Source organism: Nesoenas mayeri, assembly GCF_963082525.1.
Source record: "Nesoenas mayeri genome assembly, chromosome: 5".
Lineage (NCBI taxonomy): Eukaryota > Metazoa > Chordata > Aves > Columbiformes > Columbidae > Nesoenas > Nesoenas mayeri.
Genome location: NC_137548.1, coordinates 37,373,213 through 37,381,453, shown reverse-complemented (window position 1 = coordinate 37,381,453; position 8,241 = coordinate 37,373,213).

The window sequence follows — 8,241 nt, the reverse complement described above, 5'->3', positions numbered from 1 at the left end:
CTACAGCCTCTGCTTCTCTGGCTATCCTGTTACAGCTGTAATAAGTGCAAGCCAATTATTCTGCAAAATAATTAAAATGTATTCAGTGCCTTAAATCAGGAAGCATTTCTTTATAACACCACCTCTTCAGTTATAAGGCACATCATGTTTCACCTGAAAGTAAAACCTTCCAGTCTGCTCTCTGCCCATGAGGATAGAATATCAGAGGAAAAATTAGAAATTATTTTCAGGAAAAAAAAAAACCAACAAGTATTTATCTTATACACATTTGAGGTGTACATTAAACACACATTATCCTTTCACATATGTATGCATGTGCACAGATGTATATATGCGTGTGTGAACACGTGGCTGGGGAGAGATGAGTCGGATTCAGTGCTAGTTAGCAGCTTTCAATGGACATATGTTGTCAGCAAACTCCCCAGAGCAAAAATTCAGACTAGTCTGGCAGCAGCACCAGTTCCCAGCCTGCCCCATGAAATACACTGGGCACAGACCTCAAAAGGGTCTGTGCTGCTGGGTGTGCAGTGAGGGGGTGCCAGGCACCTCCCTGCACACCTTTGCACCCACGGGAATTGGCCCACGACCGCCTGTGGGGTGAGATGTGATGGGGAGGAAAGTGCCTGGTTAACAGCCCGGGGTGTTCACTGCCCATCTCTGCGCATTTTCTGTATGAAATGCTCAAGTCTGTAAGAGTTTTGAAGTAGGATGCATAATGTTTTCTAGACAGAAAGCCAGCATTATGAAAAAGGCATGAGCAGCTACGGTGGTCTGCAGGCCATGTCTCACCTCCTTTGCACTCTCCGAGGGAAGTGGATGCCTGGCTCCACCGCAGTGAGGCCAGCTCCCTCTTCCTTGGCCAGCTCCTGCCCCACATGCCAGGGTGACACTAGTTCCCGTCTCATGGAGGAAGCCACAATTAGCAAATGAAGAGCCAAACAGAAAGCTGATGGAGAGGGCTGGAGGGGAAGGTGGGAAGAAGCTGGCTTGCCCTTCCTGTTTGGGGCTGGTGAGATTGGTGGACCAGGAAGAGAAAGGAAGAAGACATTCCTCATGTAAAGCAATTTGTTTGCTGACTTTGTAACTCTGTTCAAGTACAGACAGGACCAAACCTCCTGGTACAGAGAATGCACCAGAACTGAGGCCTAGAGACATCTTATCAGAGTGCTTTATTCCTTTGCAGGGCACTATCCACAACAGCTATTACACAGAATCACAGAATGTTAGGGATTGGAAGGGACCTCAAAAGATCATCTGGTCCAATCCCCCTGCTGGAGCAGGAACACTTACATGAGGCTACACAGGAAGGTGTCCAGGCATGGTCTCCTCTTCCTTTACAATTAACCTGGAAAACAGCTGTTCTCCCTTCCCCATCTCTTCTGTCCAAGTCTGGGAATGAAGCAGAGCCCACGTACAACTCTTCTGACAGTCAACTGCTGGGTCCTGCCTGCACTGTGCTGAGAAGCCAAACAGAGTACTTGTGACAGAGCACCATGGGGACAGGGAGATGCTCTTGTCCCTTTAGGAAGTGGATGGGATGGCTCTCACACCTGCTGTCAATGGCCTTTCCAAAGGCTGGCTCATTAGCTCTCCTCCTTCCAGCTGCTGCTGCTGGATGAAAGCCTGGTGGCAGAAGTCTGCCCTGGCATGTGGGGAGGCTGGAATGCAGGAGCAGCTCAAGCAGTGGGCACAGGGCTCTCTGCTCCTGTGTGCCAGCCCAGACCTGCAAGCTGGGCTCGTGTTTACTCGCAAGGGCAAGCCAGTGGCTCCCGTGACATTGGGTCCCTGTGAGTTTAGCTGGGAGAGGTGGGAGGGGTGTCACACTTGTCCTTTGCTGCATACAGGTCTGGGGCTGGTTCCTGAAGCCACAACCACCACTACAGCTTTGAAATGAAGCTATTACTCAGCAGCAGCCCATCACAGGTGGAGGCATTTTCTGTGTAATGAGCAGCCACCAAACCTAACCCCTTGCCCACAGCAGGAGCCAGCTACAAGCTAAAATGAGAACATGGGCTCGGTGGACACTTTCTCTTCCAGCTCCTTCAGCATCAGCAAAAGGAAGGGGTTATGACATCTCTCTCTCTCTCCAAACAAACTCATTTTTCCTTTACTGCAAGCTAGCTTCAAACTCTGAATACAGTGTGTCTTGCTACTCCTTCCCATCCAAGCTTAGCACATGTGATAAGTACACTTACCCATCCAAGATACCTCTGAATGGCTGGGAATTTTCTGTCCTCATTTTGGAGCCTTCATTCACCCTCCATAAGGAAGAAAGCCAGATTTGCCTGCACAGGAAGCCTACATTGTTTCTCTTAATCTGAAATAAATTCCACATTAATCCATACCTACTCTGTATTTGGGTTTGAGGAGAAAACTCATGAAATTTAGGAGCAGAAGCAGAAAGAGAGAGTGTCTGGCTTCACTGCTATTCCCTGCACCCCATTATGGGTCAGAGCATCTGTTTGAAGTACTGCAGACTTATCAGAGAGGGATCTAGAGGGCTGCTGGCTCCAGGCTAGAGGAGTTACTGAACATCGAAGTCCGTTGAGAGTTGCAGGGATATCCAGCCTCTGCCAGGCAACACTCAAATACCCAAAACTTTTCCAGCACGAAAACACTGACCTCTGCCCCTCGAGCAGCCACTGCATACACACAGCTACCTGCAAAGGAGAACAACCATAAGTCACATCCCTGTATCACCCAGCTGTGTTTTCTCACCACATCTTGCTCAGCAGCAGTAAGCTGGGAAGAGGAAAAGAGGGCCTTAGCTGTAGATCCCTTTGTTCTCTGAGCACCTCCTACTTTTCAATCTCATTCCTGGTGAAGCCTCCTTACCTTCTTCTGGCCCGCAGCAAGCATGGGTGTTGTGCCTCTGGCAGAATTGGGAATGGAAAGGAGAAATGAAAGCAGTAGCTATTTCCCAAGTGAGTTGCAGTCCCTTCTTTCTGGCAATCTTTGCAATAAGCCTGCTCCTCTATCTTACTATGTAAAACGTAGCATTCATGCCTTCTTACCATGTGGTTTTAATTCTTCTCACTGACTCACATGCCACTGAGTGCACCTAAGAGCACAGCTTGCCTCTGTCACCCAGGGCCCTTGAATGCCTATGAACCCTCCCAAAGACGGAGGGAGCTCTGCCACATGTGCTATTTCCACGTTTGTGGCTGTGCTTTAAGCAGGGACTCTAACAGAAGCCTCCGGCCATATGTCCATCAGGGCTGGGAGAGCCAGTGTGTTTTGAACAGGGCCTAATCCCATTGCACGAAGTCAGTTTTCTCACACTCACCATAAGAAACTTAATTTCAAGCCCCCTTATTAAAATGGAGATGTTAAAAATATTTACTCCTATTTTGTAGAGCTTAGAAAACCCAAACACCAACAAAGCCCTGAACCTCTTTTCCTGATCCTGGAGGAGCAGGAGTTGGCATTCCCTACAGGCAGCCACTGACATATTGAAAAAACCAGGAGCTCTTTCCTGCCTGCAGAATTAACAATGTTCCAGAATTAACCTGTTCCTCTGTTTTTGGGTTATTTCCAGAAGGAGGTTAGAGACAGGGGTGCAGTCAAAAAGAACTCAAGGGTAAGCAGAGTTCATTTATTATTTTAAGCAATGTGAAGTTTGCACTTTTCATAATACAGCAAAGTAAGAACATGTGATCATGCTGAGTTATTTATTGCAACACCTCTGAATTAGCAAAAGGTGCCTCTGCTACCCCCACAAAATAGCCTTTATAATTTTTCTTCCTCTGAAGTGCCAGATCTGCCAACATTTTAAAAAGTTGGTTCCAGCACTACAGCGTATCCTGCAGTTAATACTGGTGGAAAAAAGGAGCAGAAAGGACTCACAGACCTGAGTACTCAGTTGGATCTTTCTCCATTTCAGATTTAGAGTTAAGCCTGCACTAAGAAGTAAATTAATTACTTAATATAGAAGAAGGGGGCAGAAAAGTGGGCAGAAAAGTACTGCAGGTTTTCAACAAACCACATGTAGTTGCCGACCTCGTGGTCCCACCTGGCCCCTCTCGTGGTGACTGTCACCCTGACGGGCCACCTCAGACCCAGCTCTCAGGTGACTGACTACAGCCCATGGCTCCTTCATTTCTTCCATTCATGGCCACCCTAAGGCCAGGTAGATAGCAAATGATGCATGGACGAGGTGTAAAACTGCAGGATTATCCTTGTGCCAAGGATATCAGCTGGAAGATGTTAAAAATAATGGCATCCTTTGCAGTCACAACAGTATGTAAAACCATGGGGTTTCCAGACAAGCCCCAGGACCTGCCTGAAACTAAGCCTTGGACAAAACTTTCAGAGCATGGACACCTTTTCTCGAGAGCAAACTTCTCCTTACTAGACACAGCAGAAGCCTGCTTCCCCACAAACAAAGTGACTGCATTGGAAAACATTAAAAACAAACTTCTTCTGTGAAAAGCTACCATCCTAAGTAATGCACTAACTCCCAAAGTAGAAAGCCTGCCTACCATCTTGGGCTAAAATAAAGCCACACACCATAGCTGAAAATTGCTACCATCCTATGTCCCTTGAGTGCTGTGCACAGCAATGCATGTCACGCACCAGCAACCGTTTACCTTTTGTTATTGACTTCTGACCCTGAGGGCAGTTTCCATTTCTTGTCCACTTTCTCTGCTTTAGGAGCAGCACACATGGGAGGCAGCGGGGCTGGCACTGCCTTCTGTTCTCTACAATTTACTTCTGTGCGAGAGCAAAGCCTTGGGGCTGCGAGCACCAGGGGAGCCGCCAAAGCCCTGTCCTTCAGCAGGAGCCACTCTTCTACACCAGGGACTGAAACATCCTGGAGGCTTCGTACATCTTATGCAGAGGGCAAACTTAACCCTTAAATTGACCTTAGCAAGAGCCACTGTTCACATTGTGAAAAGCAGGCAAGACAACACAGAGGAGAATCAGCAGGCTTCACGTTTGGCAGTGTCTGCAAATGAAACTGTATTTTAAGTTGTCTTTGAAGGGCACAACAGGGAAAGTCTCTGAAGGGAAGAGAAGTTCCCAGATGACAGCCAGACAGCAGAGGTGGTGGAAGAATGGCCACAAGCTTTTCAGAGCCAGTCTAGCTGTTCTGCAACTTCTGAAGATTAATCTTAGAGGTGCAAACCATCCTATATCTTCTCCTATTCTCAGACATGATGGAACAATTTAAGGAACTCTCCTCAGCAGAGGGAGTTCTCATCTCATTACCCACTTTCCCAGTGAGATAAAGCAATCTGACCCAGGACTACTAGTGGAGGTTATCTGAACAGAGGAGGGTTGCTCCCTAAGCCATCGTCCTGTTACTGTATTGCATTAAAAACATACAGGTAGCATTGGAATTAGTAATTCTGTGTCACAGAATCACAGAATCGACTGGGTTGGAAAAGACCTCAGAGATCATCGAGTCCAACCCTTGGTCCAACTCTAGTCTGTTTACTAGATCATGGCACTAAGTGTCCTTTCAAACAGAACAAGGAGACAGTCGATTAAGATGCTACAGTGCATAGATCCAGCTCTGTGTTGACTCTGGCAGGGACCTTACGTGGTCAGGGCTGGTAGATTCCTCTGCAAGACTAATATATACAGCAAGGAATGACTGATGACAAGCACATCACTGCAGGTGGCTTAGGGCATGTCTTGGTGGTTACAGAGAACTGCTCACTGGCTTCAGGTAAGCAAAACGGGCATTTCTTCTTTAGATTTTATACATCCTGGGTTTATACACATTTTAAAAATGGAAGTGGGTAGCAAGGGTAAATCATTTTACATACAGCCAGTCCTTTTGAGAGGTGATGTTCAAGCACATAATGCAACAACTCAGTGAAGCAGAGGAAGCGCACTGGCAGTAAATGAGTATGTCACAATGATTTGTCTCAACTCCTGCAGAGGCAATTTAACATCATTTCAGTGACAGTGTATCAAGAACAGACAGAAATTCACTCTAGTGTCAGCATAACTTTTATTTATTTATTGCTGTCAATATGCACAGTAAAGGAAGACTTGATGTGGCTACCTCCGGAGTACAATACTTCTGTAAAGTCTGATATTGTGGCTTTTGATGGTAATAGATCAAAAGGTGCTGCATTCCCTAGCCACAGGGTGATTTTTTCTAACTTGCCTGAATTACAGATATGCTCCCTGGCTGTCCTTTTTTCTGTCCCTTCCAGCATCACATAGTATAGGCCTTGTAACTGGAAAATAGCCAGAGATTATGTGAGGACAGTGTCAAGGGGAAAAACCAGCTCTGGATTGCTTTCTCACAGCCATTCACCCTTGTAGGAGCAAGAATTCATTTGTGGCTTTCTAGCACACAATCATGAGTGGAAAAGACACATAAAGATCAGGAGAGATGCAAATTATTTTTTCCGATTTTATCATCTGTCATCACAATAATGTCAGCCTTTGGTGCTGGACCCTCAGATTATATAAAACCTTCCATTGCCTGGCAGAAGTATACTGGTCAGTAACTGCCTGAAATGGAAAACACAGGCTGTGCCTTCAATGCTTTTCCTCTGGTCTCAGCAGAGTTACTCTCTCTAGGAGCATCACACCCTCTCAGTACACTCCTCCACCCAGCATCAGCACCTCTCCTGTGGCTGGCAAGCCAGGGCTCCCTTCCCTGCCTCATGCCTGATTTCTCCCTAGAAACAGCACTGAATTGGTAGGGAATGAGTTAGGTGGCCAGAAGTCAAAGCCTGGGACCAGACAGCATCACAGTCTGCATGAGACATGAAAGGAGCTACCCCAGAGTCACTGGACATATGCAATACCCAGGAGTACTGATGAGAGGTACAGGCCAGAACACCCCAGTAAATCTGCACTTGAGAGCCCCTGAGACCTAACTGTATCTCTGCTGGTAACTGCATCACCTTTGTGTCGTTTATACCTTTGTTTCCCAATTTATACCCCAAGGATAACAGCGTCGCTCTGAGCATTCTTGTCACATACCCTGTAAGCACCCCGCAGCCAGCTGCGTGCTTAAAGAAGGTGGGAGAGGCTGCAAGGTTTCCACAGAAAGTGTTTCCTCTCCTGTGACATACATGATGACCACATGCAGGACAAGCCTCCCCTGTGATAACCACATGGTGAGCACCTGGGAGGGGACAGAAGCCAGCCAGAAGCCTATCACTGACAGGGCTCTCCATAGTGTCTCTCCCAATCCAGCCTTGACTTCCTAAAAGTCCCAGTTTGACCAGGATAACCTGGATTGCAGTTAAGTGGACTGGTAGAGAGCAGTACAAAGCCTTGGACATAGGTTATTGACAGCAGTACATACAGAAATTACTTTCCCCACCTCCATAGCCCTGACAGCTTGCTACTGCCAAGGTTTAATTCTCCAAATGCTGATGGGGTTTGTTGCTGGACACTCATCCATGTGAGTTTTAAACCCATCAGTGTTTTACAGAGGTGATGAGGAGGCCATCCGAGCTGAGTTAAAGGCTCCTCCACACTGAAGTAGCCTATAGATTGCTCCTCTGTCTGTCAATGACACAGCCAGATGTCCCAATGCAAAACAAGTACAAAGGTGGTTCCAGGATGTGCTGCCCACAGTCAGCACAAAGCAACCCTCCCTCTCATTTGCATTGATGTCACTGCATTACCTATAAGCTTTTCTCTGCACATGATCATCCTTGGAGCCAAATCCACAGCACCCTCAGCTTATCTTCACCTTGTGTTGATAATATTTGCTTGAAATGATGTAGCATCAAGAGATTGCTTTGTGTTTGATACTGTTGCCTGTGCTTCGGAGGCTGGAACTGCTGCAGTCTTTAGGAAATGTGTCCCACTGAAGTGCCGATGACTAGGGGTGTGCAGTGAGATATTTCCTAGAGGAGATGAGGCAGAACAGGGTAAGCTGTGTCCAGTCGGGGAGGTCACATTGGCTGGAGCATAGGCTGATAAAGGGCTTTTGCAGAAGCACTTGTGTTTGGCAGACAGATTGGACAGGAAAGGAAAGAAGAGGCACTTCCTAAGCCACGGTCTGTGGTTCACTTTAACACTGACCGTGGTATCTTGGCAAAACATGGCTTAATGTAAGCAGCTGAAGCAAACAGATCTGGAGTGATCAGCAGAGGTCTGCTAGGGTACAGGGAGTGTTCAAACTAAAGCAAAGCCACTAACTGAGGGAATTACCTACACACAACCTTCCCCCACTTTCCCCACCCAGAGGTCAACTCTCCCTCTGACGCTATCACCTGACGGTGTAACTTTTGAGGGGCTGAATGGCAAGTTGAGATC